The sequence below is a fragment of the Peromyscus californicus genome, unplaced genomic scaffold (genome assembly GCF_007827085.1).
Source record: "Peromyscus californicus insignis strain IS unplaced genomic scaffold, ASM782708v3 Scaffold_19__1_contigs__length_69161282, whole genome shotgun sequence".
In the NCBI taxonomy this organism is placed as follows: domain Eukaryota; kingdom Metazoa; phylum Chordata; class Mammalia; order Rodentia; family Cricetidae; genus Peromyscus; species Peromyscus californicus.
This window is the reverse complement of record NW_026294491.1, coordinates 54842923-54866796: the sequence shown is the minus strand read 5'-3', so window position 1 is coordinate 54866796 and position 23874 is coordinate 54842923.

The window sequence follows — 23874 nt, the reverse complement described above, 5'->3', positions numbered from 1 at the left end:
CCCGGCCAGAATTCATTCTTAATCACTACAAGTACTCTGTCTCTCATAGAAATTTAAAAAGTTTGTCAATTAGCAATTCTGCCTGAGATATTTTTACTGGCAATGCACACACATGAATGTGTATTCATTCTGAGTATATGTGTATGTGTATAAATTATGTATTTATGCCAAGTTAATTGTGAACTCTTTAGAGACAGAAAATTCAGCAGGTATTTGCTGAGTTTTAACATATACCTTGCAATAGCTTTGCTTCATGTGAAAATTTAATTAAAGTATGTGCCAGAAAATTTGCTCTTTTCCCTTGAGGGAGTAAAGGACATCCCTCTCCCAGAATGGAGGCTTCCTGGTCTTCTGGCTTCTACAGGGGCTCCATGTTAAACATCTGGAGCTAAATATTCAAAATTCATATCCATCTATGGCAGTTCTATTTCCAGTATTTTGAGGAAGCTCTACACTGATTTCCATAGTAGTTCTGCCAGTCTACACTCTTCCAAAGTTCATGTAACCTCAACACCTTCTATCTGGGGTGAGATGGAATTTCAAAGTATGTAACTTGGGCCATCTCTCTTGCATCTTTCAATGTAATTTCCTTGTTGTGTATATTTAGTATATTAACTATAATTATAGTGCGGAACAGTCCTTTTCCAGTCCCAGATGTATAGGTCTCTGTCTCTGCCTCTGCCCCTCTCTCTCTCTCCCTCTCTCCCTCCCTCTTTCTCTGTCCTCATTTTGGACATTTTTCTTCTATGATTTTTTTGAAAATATTGTCTATGCCCCTGACAAGATATTCTTTTTATATGTCTATGACAAATACTTTCCTTACCATCATAATGGTAACAAATCTTGTATGTTTCATTTATACAGTTAAAAAATGTATTGTCACCAGGCAGAGCCAGGAGGATCTCTGTGAGTTCGAGGCCAGCCTGGTCTACAGAGCGAGATCCAGGACAGGCACCAAAACAACACAGAGAAACCCTGTCTGGAAAAAAAAAAATGTATTGTCTTTAACTGAATGCTCAAATATCTCTGCCTTATAAAGTCTTTCCTCCATATGACCCATTCCATTGATGAGGCTTTCCATGGAGATTCTTACTCATTTTTGTATTTTTTTTTTATTTTCAGTATCCTTTCAATTTGTTTTTTCTTCAGTTCTATTTTCATATCATGAGATGATTTCTTTATTATACTTAGCTGTTTTTATGGGCTCTTCATTCATGTCTCTTTGAATTTGTTCATTGATTTATTCATGCAATCTTGGAGAAGTTTAACATATTTATAATCATTCTTTAAAGCTCTCTAGAATTTCTTCAAAGTCACTGTCATTGGCATAATTGCCCAGAGTATTGAAAAAAAACCAATCAAATACGTTCCAGAAGCAGGAGACTTGGGTTCACTTATGGTCTGCATCCAGTGTGGAGGTATGTATAGGAAATAAGATGCTCAGGGACATTTTACCTTTTGCCTGTCAGGATCTGGTCTTAGCAGGGTGGGCTATGTGTGCCCAGAAGCAGAAGGTTCTGGGGAGGCAAAAAGATCTTTTATTTGTTTGTATTTGAATGTTGACTGGGTGATGGGTGCCAGAATCGTCTGTCTGCACCATGTGTTGGAAGTGAGGAGGAGCAAAAGCAGGCAGAGGGTCTTGAGACCCCTTACCCCTCTTGGCTTGAGTATTGACATGGGCTATAGCTAGCACTTTTTAGGAGATTTCAGGACCAGCCAGGTGGAACAGTCAGTAAAAGCACCTGCTGTGCAAAGCTGGCAACGTCATTTCATGCCCTGGAACCCATAGTGGAAGGAGGTCAGTCACTCTAGAGGAGTTGTTCTCTGGCCTGTGGACACATGTCACAGCACATGGTGGCCCACAAGCACACTCATACACCATACAGAGAATAATAATTAAATTAAATAATTAAAAATAAACACTTTTAACATGTATATATTTTAAAAAATAAAGTTCTGTTTGAACTCATTGATATTTTGTTTGCACAGTTACTTTCCTGATTATTTTTTATTGTCAGTTTGACACAACCTAGAGTCACCTGGGAGGGGGTTTGAACCTCCTATGAATATTTAGATTGGCCTGTAGGCATGTCTTTGAGAGATTGCCTTAATTGCTAATTGATGTAGGAAGCCCAGACCACTGTAGGCAGTATTATCCCTAGGCAGGTTGGTCAGGGTTATATAACAAAACTAATCATGATCCTGTGAACCAGCCAGAATGTAAACCAGTAAGTAGTGCCCCTCCATAGTTTTTGCTTCCAAGTTTGTGCACTGAGTTCCTTACTTGACTTCCCTCTATGCTGGACTGTACCCTAGAAGTATAAGATGAAATAAACCCTTTCAACCTCAAGTTGCATTTACTTACTTATTGTTGTGTGTGTGTGTGTGTGTGTGTGTGTGTGTGTGTGTGTGTGTGTCTGCGTGTGTGTCTATATGTGTTAGTAAGTGTGTGCCTCAGCATATATGTGGAGGTCAGAGGACTACGTAGGGGATTCTGTCCTCCACCAAGTAAACCTCTGAGATTGAACTTAGGTCATCAAGCTTGTTGGAAAATACCTCTTACCCAATAACCCACCTCCTTGTCCCTGTAGATATACTTTCAAGAAATTGCATTGGCTGACTGAACATTACAATCTGAGGAGAACAAACACAGGGATCTTTGAAATGTATAAGCTACAATGAATAGTAGTTTATAAATAATAGGACTTTCTGAAAGTAAGCAAGTCTTAGGGAGTGAAAAGAAAGTTTGATATGTTGAGCTTAGTATAGCTATGAGCTAACGAAGTATAACTAGAAATTACAGAAACTATACCACTTAATATCTGAAGACAGTCCAGAACTAATCATTGTAAGTTAAAATATCATCTCCCCTCTCATGTATATTCAAGTCAATATGAATGAAAGGCAGACCCATACAATCTAGGACAGCTACAAACAAAACAGAGAAAATCAAGTATCTGCAAGGATGTGGACAAACTTAGTCTCTCCTAAATTTCTAGGAGGAATGTTAAATGGTATAGGCACTCTGAAAAACAGTTTGAAAGTTCCTTTAAAAACTCAACATAAAATAACCACATGATTTAGCAATTCTACACCAAGAAAGCTAACAAAGGAAAGCAAAAATACAGCTCAACACATAGAATTAACTACTCATATCAATATTATTTGCAGAAAGCCCAGTTTAGAAAATCAACATATCGACCACTCTGTGGATTAATGGATAAACCAAGTATGAAATCTGAATTGAGGAAAAATTTAGAGAAAGGAACATACAGTCCACACATGGGTGAATACGCACACAAACCCCCACACGCTGTTTAAATAAAGCCAAAAGCAACATATAAACACAAAAAAACTATATAATTCTACATCTGTGATATAACCCCAAAAATGCAAATTTAAGAAATAATGAAACTAACTGATGCCTTACACTTTTTTTTTTACATTTTCCTTCTTTTGTTGAAAATATATTATTTTCTCATACAAGAGACCCTGATTACACTTTCTCCTCTCTCTTCTCTTCCCAGTTCTTCCCCATCTCCCCTCTAATGTATATTCACTCCCTTTCTGTCTCTCATTAGAAAAAAAAACAGACTTCTAAGAGATAACAAAATAAAAATATAATAAGATAAAACAAAAACTCAAGGTTGGAAAAGGCAAACCAACAGAAGGAAAGATGCCAAGAGAAGGCACAAGACTCAGAGAACCACTCATGTAGCTGGAGAGTTTTCTGTGGATATCACTCTGTATAAATAAAACACTGATTGGCCAGTAGCCAGACAGGAAGTATAGGACGGACTAACAGAGAGGAGAATTAGGGGAACAGAAAGGGAAGGAGAGACTGCCTGCAGCCCCCGCCAGGACAAGGAACATGTAAGGTACCAGTAAGCCACAAGCCACGTGGCAAAATATAGATTAATAGAAATGAGCTGAATATAAGAGTAAGAGCTAGACAATGATAGGCCTGAGCTAATGGCCAAGCAGTTTAAATAATATAAGCACCTGTATGTTTATTTTATAAGTGGGCTAAGGGACTGCTGGGGTTTGGCAGGACCCGGAGAAAAAACTCTCCAGCTACACACTCATGATTGCATTCAGGAATCCCATAAAAATACTAAACTGAAAGCTATAATACGTACATAGAGGACTCAGTGCATACTGATTTAGGAACTGTGCTTGCTGCTTCAGTCTCTGTGAGTTCATATGAGCTTGGCTTGGCTGATTTAGAGGGCCCTGTTTTCCTGGTGTGCTTCATCCCCCACTCTGGCTTACACTCTTTCTGTCTCTTCTTCCATGGAGTTCCCTGATCTCCGAGGGAAGGGATTTTTGATGGAGACCTCCATTTAGAGCTGTGTGTTCCAAAGTCTCTCTGTCTTTCTGTCTCTGTCTCTCTGTCTCTCTGTCTCTCTCTCTCTCTCTCTGTGTGTGTGTGTGTGTGTGTGTGTGTGTGTGTGTGTGTGTGTGTAATGTCTGTCTGTGGGTCTCTGAATTTGTTCCCATCTCTGCCAGAGGAGGAAGCTTTCCTGATTATGGCCCAATAAAACACCAATCTATGAATGTAGCAGAATATCATTAGGACTCATTTTATCACTAATTTTTTTAAAGATCAACAGTATTTTGACTTTTCCTATATCTCTGGGATAACTAGTCTTTGGCTCCTGGTCGTCCAAGCAGTATCAGGTTTGGATTCTACCTTGTAGAGTGGGCCTGAAGTCAAAACAAATATTGGTTAGTTCCTCTCACAAGTTTTGTGCCACCAGTCCCCTAGCATATTTTGCAGCCAGGACAGCACTGTAGACAAAAATGGTTTGTGGCTGGCTTGACATTTACATTTTTGTTTTGATATCATGCAGAGTATCTTCCTATACCAAAGACACTGGAACATAGGGGCAAAGGCTTTATGTAGGCATCAGCTTGTCATCTCCATGTTCAATGACTTGTGTAGGTGTTCTCTTCACTAATGGGGCATTGCTGTTAGTTTGTGGAGAGCAGACTATTGTCTTGGCAACAGCCTAGGTTGTTTGAGAACTTCCATGGGTCCCCTTTGGCCAACAACTCAACTGGATGTAACTCAATTGGAAGCCTTGTTTGGTGACAAGAGAGGGCCTGTTGGGACTCAGTCTTCCTCATTATTGGGAGACTTCATCAGGATTGCCTTCATACATCATAGGAAGTTTCCACTATACCAGGTTTCCATACAACCCCTCAAATGCCCCTCAGTTCTTGCTGTCTCTGCCTGCATTCCCCCCTTAACCCCACTTCTCTTCGCCCTCCTGACCTGTTACTTCCATTCCTTTTCCCCCCCCAGTCCCAGTCTACTCATAAAATATATTCTATTTTCTCTTCCCAGGGAGGTTCATGCATCTCCCTAGTGCCTTCCTCTATACCTAGCCTCTCTGGGTCTGTAGATTGTAGCTTAGTTATCATTTACTTAATGGTTAATATCCATATATAAGAAAATACACATCATATTTATATTTCTGGGTCTGCGTTATCTCACTCAGGATGTTTTTTTTCCAGTTCCAAACATTTGCCTGCAAATTTCATTATGTCATTTTTAACAGCTAAGTAATAGTCCATAAAAGCAGGAATTAACCACAAATGCACCTGAGAAAACTTTTCCAAGTGATGGGAAAATTGTGGAAATGTGGAACTGGCTGAATTACTCTGAAAAATATACTACAAGTCACTGAATTGTATGACTTCAGTGAGTGAATACTATATTGCATCCATGACATCTAAGTGAAACTGTAAAATGTTACATATTGATCTGACACTTGGGAGGCTGAGGCAAGATGATCAGATGTTCCCAAACAGCTTATACTACATGACAAGACGATGCTTAAAAGGAATTTAAAAAATTAAAATATATCATGGAAATGAGAGTTCTAAAACACTGAGGGTAATGATGGTTGTGATAAGTTTTCTTTTACAGAGAGGAATAGAAAAGAATTGATAGAAAAAGAACAACCGTGTATGTGAAACCTGTCATTTCCTTTGCTTGGCTAAACATTATTTTAACTGGAAAGGATGGATGAAGATAAACTAATGATCAAAGCAACATGTAGCCTACAAAGTAAAAAAAATAAGGACTATGAAGTTAAGAAATCTATGAGAAAATATAACTTTAGGACTGTTCTGTCCAACAACATTAAATAATATATAGAGATCAAGTACCAGGGGATTGAAGAAAATATATTGGCTTTGGCAGCTGGACTCTAATTGGTGAAGTTCAACTCAAGAAACTAAAAAATAATAATAATAATAAAATAAAGATAAAAGCATAAAAAATAATTAAAGAGAAAGTGTAGAGTTGTAAATTAAGGAGCGAGGGCTTAGGGGAAAACAGATTTATTATGAAGTTAGAGATCCAAATTTCAATCCAAGGGGATAAAGAAAAAGAACATAACAAGAGATCCAGAGAAGTAATAAGTTCTTTAACAGTCTAAAAAATAGAAATTTGTGTTGCTAAATAGCAATAGTAAAGACACCTAGTATTACAGGACAATATAAATTTTCAAAGCAGACTGAAGAGAGTATTCAAAAACTATAAGTCCCATATAAATCATGTAAAAAATTTTGAGTTGCCTCTAAAATTATCATAGGCTAAGGTTATCCTTTCAGAATATTTAACTAAACCCTGCAAAGAAACTGCATGATTTTGAGCCTCAATAAACTTATTCTTAAAATTAAGAAGGAAAGTTTAATACAATTATTACAAGTATTTCATAAAATGACACTTATAAACATGTTAGTCTCTGAAGCTAGCAAGATAACTCCAGGCATAAGAGTACTTACTGGAATGATATGAGGACCTGGGTTCAGATTCCCACATCCATGTTACAAAAAAAAAAAAAAAAATGAACAGGTTAGTCAAGATTATGTGGGCCCCCGAAACCCCAGCACTATGTGGTAATCAGGCAGACATAGGAGATCTCTGGAGCTTGTTGGCCTATTTCCAAATTCATTGAGAAACTCTGCCTCAAAGGAATAAGGTAGAGAGTAGCAGAGAAGGAATTCAGCATCTTCAGGCATGCACATGACTTATGCATATGCACAGATATGTGCTTGGCAAACACACATGTACATAAAACAAAGAAACATATACACCCCACCCTACATTGTTTCAGGACAATAGGAACCTAGACAGTGGCACTATATGGTCATTACCCATCTTAGTTAAAAGATAGTGGTTATTTTTAATTTAAAAACATTTTCATTATGTAAGGATTCTAATGCTTTAAGAAAGAATATTTGAATTTAGGTCATTGATAATGGGGCTTTGTCTTGTTTTCAAAAATGAATGGATAGAAACTTAAGTTACTTATTATAGTAGCTTCACCTTCAGTGCATAAAGTAGCAGTCAAGCATAAATAAGTTTATTGAGTAATCTAAACTTGAATGTCTCCACCACTCTGTTGTTTTATAACATTAAGGAAGTTATACAAGTTATTTAAAAAGAGAGAGAGAGGGAGCTGTACAGGAGTTTTTTCTGATTGAAAGATTTGATGGCAAATAAATTATAGACAAAATTAATAAGTAATAATTTTTCATTCATGATTAGAACACTGAGCAAATAAACAAAAAGTCCCTGGGTGATCTTAGGTTAAAAGCAGTATGATGCATAAGCACACTTTTTATTTATTTATATTAGTAAAATCAACTTCAGGAAATAATCAGGCTTAAGTTTAGAAAGATTATAGAAAAAATATACAAGAACAAAACTAATTTCACAGAAGAGACTCAAAATGATTAATAAGTATAGTCACAAATTTGAAGGAATAATGAAGAAAGAATAGAAGTTGAAATAATGTGAACTATTAAGACACAAATGGTTGATGTGTAACTTTATCAGCAACTCCAGACAAATAAGATTTTTATTTAATAGAGGCAGGAATTTTTCTGATGCTTCCAGGGAGTTCCAAATATTGCAGATGTTCACAGTAAAGCAGGATATGTTTGGGTTTGTTTCATATAAATTTCTTGATTTTGACTGTTGCAAACTAATTACCTGGAGAAATTAAAGCTCACCTAGTCATCTTCAGAGAGAGACCTGCACTGTTTTGCCATTGGCTAGCATTAATTCAGGAAGACAAAGGTCAGAATAAAGTAGGTTTTAGTGTAGATAAAATTTACTATTAAGAAAAGACATCTTCTAGAAACCTAAACTATAGCATTCAGTAGCTGTGTGGCTCCATATGTTAGTTAATTCCTTAGAGACTCGGTTCCTATGTTTTCAAAATAAGGAAGATATCTTTCTCAGGACATTGCTGTTAAATATATAGATACTAGTCTCACATTATACTGTGTGTCACTCTTAGAAAGCATTCAAAAAAATACTCATTAAATACAATTGTCCTTTTTGCATGCCCTCAGATCTCTAGTTACTCACCATGGACTTTAATATATTTGCTTCCACATGGAGAATAAAACAAAAACATAAAGTGTGTTTATATTTCTCAGTAGAAATGTTCCTAAAAGCTTTCTTATGCAATAATTGTTCATAAAAATTATATTTCAATCTGTCATTCTGTTTAAAGTACTTTTCTATCTCAACAAATCTGAACAAGCCTTATATACTAATAGCTAAGAAGACATGGTGTCTGCAAATTAGAATAAAAAAAAAGATACCATAATAAAGGATATTATTATAAAGGATAACACTAACTCTTCTTTACCTTTTCATATGCCTTCAAATATGATATTTTTAAGATCAGAGTCAAGGCCTGCTAGAAAAATTCAATGTGTCACTACATAAAGCTCAGTTTTCAATACCCCATCTTTCCTTAAAGACTGTGTAGAATATGTTGCCTCCAAAGAACAGGAGTCAAGTACCAAAATATCTTGAACATGAAGGGAGATCAGTATTGGATAAAGCAATGAATTCTTGTCAGAAATTTAGAGACCACCAGGAGCATTGCTTAAACTAACCTTTTCTCCCCATATGTGACTTCTTGCAGAAAGCCTACATGCCACCCATTCAATGAGTCAGACGCTGTCTATATCAAATTTCTTGGCATGGCTTCAGAGAACAAACCAAGAAAAAAAAAAAGAGAGAAGCCAGTTTTTGTGTTTATACACCCAAAAAGGTTCTCGGTATGTTTGCTCTTTATAGTTCAAATGTGCAATGCAAAACACAGCTGAAAAGGAAGGTCACTATTTTGATGCAACTTTGCTTTCTTTTTATGCTCCTGATCCCTAACTTGATTGAGTGCCTGCTAAATGCCACCATGCCATTACTTTACTGCTTGTAGCATTTTAAAAATTATTTTAGTGCACCAATTTGCTTCATTTCCCTTTTCAAGCTAGGCTTGAAAATCAAATCAGAATTAATTAATGATTTAGAGATGTCAGTGTGATCAAATATGGAAAGAGAGGGGAAGTCGATAAAAATCTGACAATATTTATAAATAGGGAGAAGTGGGGGAATAGCAGAGAAATGAGAAAGACAGACAGTTCCGCATGCCTCAACACATCCACTCCTGTTCCATATGTTGTACATCACCTCTAGCAATTTCCCACACTGCCGTACAAGATGGTGGGAAGCAAAGGGTTTCCTCAGAGACCACAGATCCTCACTGGTTCTCACCTCTACTTCACCAGCCCACATTTAAAAAACAGAAGCAGTCAACAGCAACCAACAGCTCACTTGGACTGCCTGTTTCTCCTCCAGGCCTGATGTCTAGGCAGATTTTTTCCCCAGCCTATGGAAATGTTTTAGCATTAATTTGATGATGGTTTCTTTTCACACTCTACTACTAAAAAAAGGAATTCACAGAAATTGGTGGGTGTTATCAGCGACATTTTCACGGGTGTTGAGAAATGAACATTACAATGAATTTCAGACTGAGTTCTCTAACTTATTTAGTTCACTGAGTGTTACACATTAGGCATAGTCTAAGTCTGTTAAATAAAAACATTCAAATTCCTAAATCATAAGCCTTAAATTCAAACCTTTATATTGATGTTGTGCCCATGTACTTCAACACCATTTTTTACATACAAACTCTATATGTTACCCACCAATATTCATATACTTGGTGCCTCCTCCTGATGTCCACATATTACATATCCTTATAATACATTATTATACCATTTTAAGTATTAAAATGTGTTTACCAAGGCACATTGGTTTTTGTATATTTAAAGATTTATTTATGTATTGTTTTGTGTATATGTGTGTTTGTCTGCATGTATGTATGTGCATTACATACTTGCAATTCTCACAGAGGTCAGAAGAGGGTACTGTATCCCTTCGTACTAGAGTTGTGGAAGATTGTGAATTACATGGGTGCTGGAATCTTCTCTGCAATAGCAACAGATGCTCTTAACCACTGAGCAATCTTTCCAGTCCCAGTCTTGTACATTCAGATCAAGTTGTTGGGTCTGATAGGTGCTTCTTTTAAAAAATCATCTTTGTACCCATTTCTGGAGAAATAAGTCTGACAGAAAGCTTAGCATACCATTTGTGACTAGGTAAGCTATTCTGGAGGACTCTATAGCTATAGTGAGAGCATATTAAAGGCAAAATGAATTGTTGTGGGGAATAGAGCCTTTTTTTAAAAAAAATGAAGATCTAGGAATTCCACTCAGGCAGAATAAGTCTATTGGTTAGTTCACAGTGGCACAAACAACAGAAATTTTATTATCTCAAAGCTCTAAAGGTTGAAGGTCTAAGACCGAAATATCAACACTGTTTAGTTCCGGTAGAGAAGGGCTCCCTCTGTCACCAGCCATCTTCTTCTTGCTTCTCACGTGTAGGAAGATGAGAAGGAGGAGAAAGAAGGATTATTGTCATAAAGTCAACAATCCCATCTTGAAGGGCCCACCCTTATGAGCTCACTTCAGCTAATTATCAACCAAATGTTCCATGTCCAAAGTCTATCATCCTGAGAGTAAAGGTTCAACGCCAGATATGAGCGGCACAGAACTCAGTTAGCTTACAGCAATAAGCTAGAAGGGTGTTTGGGCAGCTGCATGACATTGTAACTCATCTAATATTAGATGGAATGTGCAGAAAGCAAGACTTCTTACAAGTCCCTGCTGTTGCTGTTGCTGTTCTTGAACCTCTCTCACTAGCCCTGTTTTAGCTGGTTAACCGAGGGTTAATAGGGCATGTCACAATTCATCTTTTTCATGTCACATTCATCTTTTTCATTTTACTTGTGAGTCCAGGCTCCTTATAAACTAGAGTTTGTGGAGTTTCTCAGTTTTGTATTTCATATTTAATAAATTCACTTTTCAAATATACAGGCGAGTCAGTACCTGAAATAATAAACAGAAAAGGAAAAATGAGAACATTTTATGGATGCCTATGAAACTTCATCTGATTTAAGCCCATTGTCCTTTGCATTTACTTAATGTTATGACGCTTTCATACTCTACTTACTTACATGATATCTTATCTACAAGAAAATGTCAGGCCTCTTGTTAATTGTCTTTCAAGTTTGAAGTATGTCTGTTTTCTGTGTATGATTTTCTCATTCTAGTAATCCTAACAAGCTATGAAAATGAGGATAGACTGACAGACTCAGCTTGCTTATGTCGTGTCAATGCTGACTCCTTTTACTCATATTTTCCTTTTATATCTAGATATAAACTCTTGTTTGGTTTCATGACCTAACTTAGTAGAGCTCTCTGGATTAATTGAAATCTCACTGATACCACTTGCTCTCTAAAGTGTTCATAATGTTGCACCCATGAGCTCACCACAGCTAAGGTTGCCTGCGTAGAACATGAACAGACACTAACACAAGTCAACCTTCCAGCATAGAATGGGAAGGGCTCGCAAGGCCCACTACTAGTTGAGGAGCTACAGCTGTCGAGGGAGGGAGAGTGTTTTCTTCTGGAATAAGCCCTCTATTTGGTTGCTTATGCACCAGTAGTCAGCCCTAGACCAAGCTTGTGTCTTGGAGTCTTTTTCACTGGATACTTTCAGTAAAAATGGTGCTATACAATACAAAAAAGTCTTCAAACTGATTATCAGAAACTGTTTCCTATAATGAGTTATTTCCTGCCAACTTGACTTATGGACTGTGATTTCTTATCTCTACCACATAGCCTTCAGCTTCTTACTACAGCTAATTGTCTATGCAAAGAATTACATCTCTTTATTTCCTGACCCAAAAAATTCTTATTCTTGTTTTCACTCAAAAATTCTCATAGTTGACTTGCTGAACAACCATTATTCATTTTTTAATTTCTACCTGTTTAGCACTAAAGCATCTGAGGCCTTTTGATTAGTACTTATATTCTAAGAAAGGTTCCAGCCTCCTATTGGTTGACCACATGTGTTCAGTTTTATTTATTTTCTCATCTGTAAATTTACAACATTCCAAATAGGCAGAACATGCTGATAGCATGGAATTACTCCTCAGTCAAGAACCTTGTTAATAGCTCACTTCTGTGATCCACATAAAGAGAAGGAAAAGTCTAGCACAGGTTTAAAGGGCAATTCTTGTGCCACATTATGTAAATCCCTTTGATAGTGTTGTTGTAGAGAGGGGTTCATATAACCTAAAACTAGAAAAGAATATGTCTTCCTCTTAGGAGAAAATCTACTAGATTAATCTTTAGGTTAATACACAACATGATTTTCTCCTGTCTTGGCAGAAGTGTGGTAATTTTATTTCCTTGGTCTCCGAAACTGTGCTTGAATCTGATGTAACATACATGATCATTCACGTATGGCCAGTAGCCTTTTCACTCTGTAGCTCTAGCAGTTGCTTTTCAGCAGAGTAAAATTAGATCATTTTGAAAATGGAACAAAGCTTATATTTGTGTGTCTTCCTTACCTTCTTACTATACTGTATGTTGCTAACACATACTGAAGATACACATATGACATAAAGTGTTTTAGAATGGAGGACAATATTGAACTGAGGAACTGACATTCACCTTTAGCATACCAATGTATGTGCAACATTGATTTTCTTCATACATTTCTTCAAGAATCAGGAGGTGGCACTTAACTACTTATTTGTTATATTTGAGTTAACTACATTAAGTGTAATATGATTAAATTGAAGATTAAGTGGTCATTTATTGTTGATTATAGGATTATAGACAATTAATCTTCTAAAGAAGAAAAGAGCAAACCAAAGATGTAAGAAAGCAAGAACACCATTATTCTAGTTTCACTGATGTTAATGTGATGAAAAAACTCTAATGGAAAAATGATTCTAGGTGATAGTCCATTACTGTGGAGAAGGCAAGGCAGTCAGGAACAAAGACAATGAATGCATGCATACTCACTTGTCCTTAGCACCCTCTCTATATTTAAACAGTCCAGTACCAAAGCCAAAGGAATGATGTCTACCACAGTTGACTGGTCTCCTTACATGAGTTAACTTAATTAGTGGAGAGGGTACCTGAACTGAACTGGCTTACCCCAGTAATTAGATCGGTGAATACCCTCCAGTGACTGATGGAGGCAGATGCAGAGATCCACAGCCAAACACCAGGCAGAGCTCCAGGAGTTCAGTCAAAGAGAGAAAAGAGGGATTCTATGAGCAAGTGCATCAGGATCAGGATGGGGAAACCTGCAGAGACAACCAAACCAAACTAGTGGGAACTCATGAAAGTTGGATTGATGGCTGTGGAGCCTACATGGGACTGGACTAGGTCCTCTGCATGGTGAGACAGTTGTGTAGCTTGATCTGCTTGGAGAGAGGGGGTTGCCAGTTAGATCAGAATCCATCCCTGGTGCATGAGTGGGCTTTTTGGAGTCTACTACCTTTGATGGGACATTTTGTACAGCCTTGAGGCAGGCAGAAGGGCTTGGACTTATCTCTACTGGATGCACCTCCCCATGGGAGGCCTTTTCTTCTTGTGGGGAGGGAGTGGGGAGAGTAGGGGGTTGTCTGGGAGGGGAAGGCTGGGGGGATGGGAGGAGGGAAGAGGGGGATCTTTGATGTGTAAAATGAATGAAAATTTCTTCTTAATAGGAAAAAAGAAGACAATCCCCCACAGACATGGCCTAAGACCCACCCCATCCAGACAATGCTTCACTGACACTCTTCTCAGGTTCAAGCCAGCATTTTTTTGTTGTTGTTGTTACTGTTTTACCTGGTGAAGGCAATGAATAGCAGCACCATCTTGGTTATTGCTGTAACTGGCAAGGGCAATGAATAGCAAGCAGCTAACTACCAAGGGAGGATATGGATGAGAGTTTACATCACCAAACAGAGTCAGAGAGAGGAGAGAGTTGGTTTTCACAATTGCATCTGAAGTCAGGGCCCTGGAGACCTAAGAAATATCACCAGACTCTACCTTTTCAGTCCTCTACAGCCCATCCATAGTGTCATCAGTACAATCACAGCTTTAGCTGCAGTGAACATTTGAGGGCACCCAAGCCGCACATAAATGACTGACAGTGCCCTCTATAAGTCAGTACTCCTTTGAAAAGCTGAACAGTGAGTTATGACACGATCACATTTAGGCTTTAAAGGCACTGTACTAGAAGAATTGAGAACTAATGATAAGAAAGTAAGACTGGAGGCAGACAGACAGACAACACAGGGTCTACCCCATTAGATAACAGAGGTTAAACCAAAGCAGTGTTAAGATAAGAGAAAAAAATGATCACAACCCAGAGTTATCGAGATAGAAAATTGGCAAGTTTTCCTGAGGCATATGAAAAATTTTAGGAAAAAATGTGGGGTAAGTGGGGACTACTTGAAATTTCCTGTATGTTGCATGGGAACTAATACCTTCAAAAATGATAGACATACAGGAATAAGGTCAAGAGAGAGGAAAACATGCTAGTATACACATTGAAAACCAGTGACCTTACAGTTCATTTAAGACAACCAGGAAGAAATGTGGATTACAACAAATGGAAATCAGAAAAAAAAGACTTGGGTTTGGGCCAGAGACATGGGTTCATTATTCTTTAAAAATATTAGAAACAACACTGGTCAATATCTTACACACAGAAAAAGAATGGGAAATAATCTGCAGGATTGTTTTCCAATCTTCAAGATGTAATCCAAAGATATTCCAAGGACAGGTTTTCCACAAGTATTCAAATGATTTAAACAAGGTAGTTATTAATTACCCTAACAATCTGAATTATCCTTTCAAAATTATGGGAAACCACTTGATAAATATTTACAAAAATTTATTGGATCTGTAGAAATTTTCAGTGGCTAACAGCATGTACCATTCTTTCAGGTAACCTAGCACCCAAGTCACAGAGGTTCACAAACAACTGAACTTCAAGGACATCTGCGCTTACACACAGCACATGCATATACACACAATTAAAGATAATTTATTTTATTTAATTAAAACTTAAAAATTCACAGTGCCCTGAGGAGCCCCCCCCCCCATTCTGATGAGCTTACTCCCATCTCTTCCCAGATTTTACCATCCTTCACTTTGGTAAATAATCTTCTGCTGAAATTGAAAATAATAAAATAAAAATGACAGATAAGGTAAAATCGAGGTCAATTATAAATCCTTCCGGTGTCATCACAGCCTAGGGCAGGCTAGTGATTGGCTGTATTGGCTCTCCATTTATTATCTCCCTCTTGATGGATTTAGGCTCCTGCTGATCTGTGTGAGGACACAGGACAAGCAGCATTCTTTCTCACAAGCTGTCTCTTAGGTCAGAGCTTATACCCACAATGTGGATATTCACATCCACAGCTCTTATCTTTTATGCCAGTCCTAATGATCTCATACAGCAGGACATTCTGTGACAAATTGCTCCATAAAGGCAGTAAGAACAAAAGAGCAGTGGGAATTACAAATACCAAAATACTAAGGATGAAAATCCCTGAAACTGGGAATTTCAGCTCTCTGTGAAAGCTTTTTGTTTGAATGTAATATACTTAGTAATTTTTTTCAAAAACGCTATTAATACTACTTTTACAAATAAAAGTTCCTCTCCAAACATTGACAAATTTTTTCTCATTGGAAATACAGAAGAGACCTTTCTGAGTAGTGAACCAATGAAGAGTTAGAATGGGAGGGAGACTGAGAAATTGGCTGCAATAAAGCAAATTATAATAACAGGTTTATTACCAGATGAACAAAAATAATAAACAAGTTGCTTTCTGTTTTATTAGTCAGGATCAGTTATATATAAGAGAGCATATTGTGAAATTCTACACGTAAAGAAAAATTGAACAGTTTCCTTTGGAAATCAGTTATGCATCTCGAGTGCTTTTTTTTCCACACAGTTAAATATCTGCTCCTGCCCTTGTCATTTCACATCTGGTATTCCAAAAGCCCATTCCTCGCCACCTGTCTCAGACTTCTCTTCAATCTGCCCAAAATGTTACAACTAAAATCATCCTTAAAATGTCTTCTTTAACCATATCACTTTCTTCATGAAAAAATGCTTTCTGTGTTATCTTATGTTTTAAATCAACATTCTAGCACTATCTCCTCAGCTTTAGATGAAATGACTTGACCTAAAAGCAAATACATTTTTTTAAAAGTTTTCAAAGATAACAATTCATCAGGCAAGGCAAAATTGAAGTAAACAAAACTAAGAATGTATCGTGTATTCTACCTGTGGAGTCAATTCAAAGGAGGACTGGTGGAATGGATCAGCATATAAAGCGACCTACCATCCAGCCTGATGGCCTGAGTTTGATTTCCAGACTCAGAAAGTGAAAACAGAGAACCAATTTCTATGACTTCTGTTCTGACCTCACCAGGCACATTGTTGGCACCCAAGCACCTACCTACGTAAACACAAATGCAACACAGTAAGTAAATGAATAAACAAATAAATGCAATAAAATGCTTCTGTGGATTTTTGTTTCATTCATTTCCTGTCCTTTATCCTCTGATAGGTGCTATTCTTATTTTAAGGTGAAAGAACAGGAGAACCCAGCAGCTTGAGAATCTGATAGGACATGATTCAGGATAGAAATTATCACCAGAATTAGTTTCCTCGATTGTCAGTGCACTGCTTTCTCCAGTAAGGTACAGTGGTGTCCTGCACACACTCTGATTATCATGAAACCAACAGAACTATGTGTCTCTAGTACATCTGGCGCTAAGTTCAGTAAACTAATTCCCTCAGTAATTTGTCATTCTTTGTTATAGCTAATGATGAGGACACAGAGAGCCTGTTAGTCATTATGTAAGTATTGAATCATAAAAAATAATTTATTTCCTAAATTTAATACCATAGCTATAGCTTTCCTTCTTCATCCCATTCCTTTGTCTCTCCTGCCAACACCAAGACAGCTGCTCCCTGAAAAACTTCTAGGACCAAGGCCAGGGAATCAGGTAGGGGATCTCCATTCTTCCCATCCCCCCAATTCAATTCTTCATCTTATCCTCAGCTTGGAAGCAGACCACCTGCTATATCCCATCCTTCTTCTCTGTTCACATTCTAGAGGGGCTAAGAAGATTTTCTTTTACAGCCTTCCTTCCTCACCTCATCCTTCAGGCTCAGCACCAACACATGGGGCATTCTCTCCCTAGAAACCTGTTGGCCACACTTGCCAGTGAATTAGGTAAGTGATCTTCCTCTCCTTCTTGTCTTCTAGTTCCAGTTTCCAAGTCTTCTTGTAGCATGTAACAGAACACCTGCAAGGGCTTGTCATCCCTTTCTTCCTCTGTTCCCTGTGGAATCCACAGGTCCTTGTGGAAGAACCAGCTTTCATCCTTCCTATGGACTCTTGCAGCCCCACCCTTCTAGCCTATTCCTGTTTCTGCCTGTCAGCTCCCAATACTCAGGAAGAAGATCTACCTAGGACTCCCAGTAGCCATACCTGACAAAGACTCAGAAGTACACCCTGCATGCTCCTAAGATACAGAGAGGTCAAAGGAAACCAAGAAAGAGAAAATTCACCCAACAAAGACAAGACCAGACATCAACACCTAGAATTACAATTGTCCAAATCACAGAAGCATAGACGCCAGCATAAAACACCATCAATAAAGGTCAGGACAACATATTTCCACTAGAGCTCAGCAACTGTACCATACTACAGTAAGATATAAGAATGGTAGCATAGCTAAAGTACAGGACAAAGACTTTAAACTGTTACGAGTATGTCCAAGAACCTAGAATATACGAGGTTATGAATTCAATAATTCATTTCAAAAGGATATGAATAAATCCATTAATCTATGAAAACACAAATAAACAATGGAATGAAATGAAAAAAATATTCAAGACATGAAAGTGGAAATGGAATCAATGAAGAAATCTCAAAATGAGGGAACTCGGAAGATGAAAAATTTAAGAACTTGAACAAGACCATCAGATGCAAGCCTTACCAACAGAATAGAAGAGATATAAGAGAGAATCTTAGCAATTAAAGACAAAATCAAAGAAATGGATACATCAGTCAAAGAAAATGTTAAATCTAAAAACTCCAGACACAAAATATCCAGAAAATCTGTGACACTATGAAGAGCCTACACTGTGAAAAATCAACAGATAATAAGATAAAGGAAGGAGAAGAAACCCAAGTCAAAGCCACAAAAATATTTTCAACAAAATTATGGAAGAAAACTTCTCTAAACTAAAGTAGGAGGTACCCATCAAGGAACAAGGTACAAGAAATATACAGAATACCAAATAAATGGGACCAGAAAAGAAATTCCCCATGGCTCATAATTATCAAAATATTAAACATATAGAACAAAGAATGATTATTAAAAATGCAAGGTGGAAAAGGCCATGTAACACATTAGAATAACACCTAGCTTTTCAATAGAAACTCTAAAAGCCAGAAGGTCCTAGAGATGTTCTACACACTCCAAGAGAGAAAAGATGCCAGCCCTGATTACTATTCCTGGCAAAACTTTCAATCACAATAGATGGAGAAAAAAAGACATAAAATGTTAAATACAAATTTTGGCAGTACATATAAACAAATCCAGATCTACAGAACATGTTAAAATGAAAACATCAATCTGAAGAGATTTATCTTAGTTTGAGTTTCTATTGCTTTGACTAAACACCATGACCAAAAAGCAAGTTGGGGAGGAAAGGGTGTATTAGGCTTAGACTTCAGCATTGCTGTACATCACTGAAGGAAGGCAGGACAGGAACTCAAGAAGGCAGGATTTAAGAGGCAGGAGCTGATGTAGAGGCCATGGAGGGGAGTTACTTACTGGCTTACTTCCCATGGCTTGCTTGGCCCAACTTCTTATAGAATCCATGACCAGCAACCTAGGAATGACACCATCTACCATTGGCTGGGCCCTCCCACATTGATCACTAAATGAGAATATACTTACACCTGGATCTCAAAGAGGCATTTCCTCAATTGTCACTCCTTCCTCTGATAACTTTAGCTTGTGTCAAGTTGACACACAAAACCAGCCAGTACAAAATTAAACACCCCTCCCCTGAAAAAAAAAAACTTAAGTCATAAATAATCTCAGACTAGGAAATCAGAAATGATAAGAAAAAATACAACAACAAAATAAATAGAATCAGAAAACACTGCTTATTGATAACTCTCAACATCAATGGTCTCAATTCTACAATTTAAAAAACAAACAAACAAAAAGCAGACTAAGAGATTGGATTCAAAACCAGGATCCAACCCTCTGCTGCATCCAAGAAACATACCTTAACATCAAGACTAGACATTGCCTCTGGGTAAAAGGATGGAAAAATATATTCCAACAAAATGGACCCTCCCTGCTAGTATAGCCACTTTAATATCTGACAAACTAGACTTCAAAAGGGAAACTAATGAGAAGAGGTAAGGAAGGGCACTATAGTCTCATCAAAAAACCACTAAAGGGTTTTTTTTTCTTATCTATATACCAAACATAAATGCACCCAAACTCATAAAAGAAACACAACTACAGTTAAAAATCACATATTACCCTTGACACAATGATAGTGGGTGACTTCAGCACTCCACTCTCTCAAGCAAACAGTTCATCGAGACAGAATCCAAACAGAGAAATGATGGAGACAAATGACATAATAAACCAAATAGACATAACAGTTATTTACAGATTATTTCATCAGAACACAAAAGAATATACCTTCTTCTCTGCACCTCATGGAACATTCTCTAAACTTGTTTGCATACTGGGACACAAAGTAAGTCTCAACAGATACAAGAAAATTGAAATAACTCCCAGCATTCTATCTAACAACCGAAAACCAAGGTTGGATATCAACAATAACAGAAAGACTACAAACTTGTGGAAACTGAACAACTCACTACTAAATGAAAAAAAAAACAAAGGAGGTCAACACAGAAATGAAGAAAGAAATTAAAAACTTTCTAGAATTGAACAAAAACGAAAGCACAACATACCCTAAACTTACAGGACACAATGAAGGCGGTTCTCAGAGGCAAGTTTATTGAACTAAATGCCTAACATAAAAAATTGAGAGATATTTCATATTAATAACTTAATGGCATATCTACAAGCTCTAGAACAAAAAGAAGAAATAATGTGCAAAATGAACAGACAGCAAGAAATAATCAAGCTCAGGGACAAAATAAATAAAATAGAAACAAAAATCCAAAGAATCAATAAAATGAAGAGTTGGTTCTTTGAGAAAATCAATAATATTGATAAATCCTTAGCCAAATTAACCAAAAAGTAGAAAGAGAAGGAGCAAACTAGCAAAATTATATATGAAAAGTAGAAAATAAGAAAAGATACCGAAGATATCTAGAGAAATATAAAAATATATCCTAATTGGAAAAATCTAAAAGAAATGAATAATTTACTCAACAAATACCATGTACCAATGTTAAATCAAGATCAGATAAACAATTTAAATAGACTAGTAACCCTAGTAAAATAGAAGTCTCCCACCCACCACTCCTCCTAAAGAGCCTAGGACCAAATGGTTTTAGTGCAGAATTCTACCAGACTTTCAGAGAAGACTTAATGCCAATACTACTCGAATTACAACAGAAACAGAAAGAGCATTGCCCAATTTTTTGAGGCCACAGTTACCCTGATTTTTAAATCACATAAAGACCTGACAAAGAAAGGATTACAGACCAATTTCCCTTGTGAAAATTGATGCATAAATTCTCAATAAAATACTTGCAAACCAAATTCTACAATGTATCAAAAAGATCATCCTTCATGATCAAGTAGGCTTCGTTCCAGAGGTGTAGGGATGGTTATATAAATATATATATATATATATATATATATATATATATATATATATATATATATATGTATATATTGATATACATAATCTACTATGTAAACAAACAGAAAGACAAAATCCACATGATCATGACATTAGATGCAGAAAAGGCCTTGTACAAAATTCAACACCTTTTCATGATAAAAGACTTGGAAAGAATAGGGTTACAAGAGACATAAGACAACATGATAAAGACAGTTCACAGCAAGCCTGCAGCCAACATCAACCTAAGTGGAGAGAAACCCAAAGTGGTGTTTCTGCTAAAATCAAGAACAAGACAAGGTTGTCCACTCTCTCCATACCTATTCAATATAGTACTTGCAGTCTTAACTAGAGCAATAAGACAAGTAGAGGAGATCAAGAGGATACAAATGGGAAGGGAAGAAGTCAAAGTATCTTTATTTGACGGTGATACGATAGTATACATAAGTGACCCTAAAAATTCCACTAGGGAACTCCTAGTTGATAGACACTTTCAGCAAAGTACCAGGACACAAAATTAACACAAAAATCAGTAGCCTTCCTATATACAAATGACAAATGGACCAAAAAAGATATTAGGGAAATAATACCTTTTACAACAGCCTCAGACAATATAAAATATCTTGAGGTAACTCCAACCAAGCAAGTGAAAGACTTATATAAATGAAATCTTTAAGACACTGAAGAAAGAAACTAAAGAAGATATCAGAAGATAGAAAAATCTCCAATGCTCATGAATCAGTAGGATTAATACAGTAAAAATGCCCATCCTACAAAAAGCAATCTACAGATTAAACACAATCATCATCCCCACTTTCAAATTTTATGACAGGGCTACAGTGACAAAAACAACAGGGTACTGACACAAAAACAGACATGGTGCTCAATCGAAGAGAACTGAAGACTCAGACATAACTCCACACACCTATGGACACATGATTTTTTTTGTAAAGAAGCCAGAAATACACAATGGGGGGTGGGGGGAAGACAGCATCTTTAATAAATGGTGCTGGTCAAACTGGATAGCTGTGTGTAGAAGAATGCAAACAAATCCATACTTATATTCTTGTACAAAACTCATCTCCAGGACCAAAGACCTCAACATAAAAACCAGATACACTGAATCTGATAGAAGAGAAAGTAGGGAATAGCCTTGAACTCATTGGCACAGGAGACACTGTGAATAGAACAGCTGAAACACAGGCACCAAGAACAACAATCAACAGTGGGACCTTTTTGATTGTTGAGAAACTGAGAAGCTTTTGCACAACAAAGGACATAATGATTTAGACAAAGTGGCAGCCTATATAAGGAAAAAATTTTTTTTCACAAACTATACATTCCAAAGAGGGCTAATGTTTAAATTACATGAAGAGCTCAAAAAGCTGGACATGAAGAAAACAACCCAATTTTTAAAATTGTGTACAGATCTAAACCGAGAATTCTCAAAAGAGGAAACACAAATGGCTGAGAAACACTTAAAAGAAATGTTCAACATCCTTTGTCATCAGGGAAAGACATATCAAAATAACTTTGAGATTTTATCTTACACAAGTCAGAATGGTCAGGATCAATAGAAAAAGTGACAGCTCATGCTGGTGAGGATGTGGAATAAGGGGAACACTCCTCTGCAGTTGGTGGGAGTGCAAACTTGGACAGCCACTATGGAAATCAGTGTGATTGTACCTCAAGAAGTAGGGGCCATATCACCTCAAGATCTGGCTGTACTATTCTTGGACATACACCCTGTGGACTTTACATCCTACTACAAAGCCCCTTGCTCAGCCATGTTCATTATCACTCTACAGCCAGAAATCAGAAACAGAATAGATGTCCATCAACAGATGAATGCATACAGAAAATGTAGTACATTTCTGTAATGTAATACAACTCACCAGTTTAAAAAAAAAATGAAAAAATGTAATTTGCAGGCATATAAATAGAGCTACAAAAACTCATTCTGTGTGAGTAACCCAGACGCAAGAATACAAATACAGTGTGTATTCACATATATGTGAATGGTAGCTTTTAGGCCTTCAGTAGTCATGCTACTACTATCCACATAACTACAGATGTTAGGTATTTAGTGAAGGACTGGGTTGGGGTGGGATTTGATCACCCTAGAAAGGGAAAATAGAATAGGTAGTTAAGATGGATTGGGGAAAGACTGGAATGGAAGAATAAAATTGGGAGAGCAAGAGAAAGGGGAGTGAGAAAGGGAATATGGGGAAGGACAGTAAAACTAAGGGCCATATAAGGGGTCAGTATGAAGCTTTCTAAAATATTTAAATATATGAAGATGATCTAAATTGAATCACACAAAAAATTGGGGCGACAGAACCCCAACTGCACATTTCTTATTAACAAATGAAGCATCCAGTCCCAGGGATGGATTATATCTCATCAAGTTGTTGGTTAAATAGGGATCCTTGGGAACCTCCAAAGACCCAGGCTGTTGCCAAGGTTATTGGTTACTCTCCAGAAACTGATGGCAAGGCCCTAATGTTGAAAACAACACATACATAAGTCATTTAACACGGAAAAGTCAAACCTGTGCCTACCTAGCGGCTTCCCCCCTCCTGGTAAGTAATCATGGTACTAAAAAGTGCACTGCATCCTACCAAAGGAGAAAGGTAAACACCAGCCTAGCTACAAACAGTTCGATCTATAGTGGTAACTAGATGTGATAGGGTAATAGTGGCATAAATCTTGTGGGGCCAACCAACCAATATCTGATTGGATTTAAGGATCACTCTATGAGGTGGAACCCA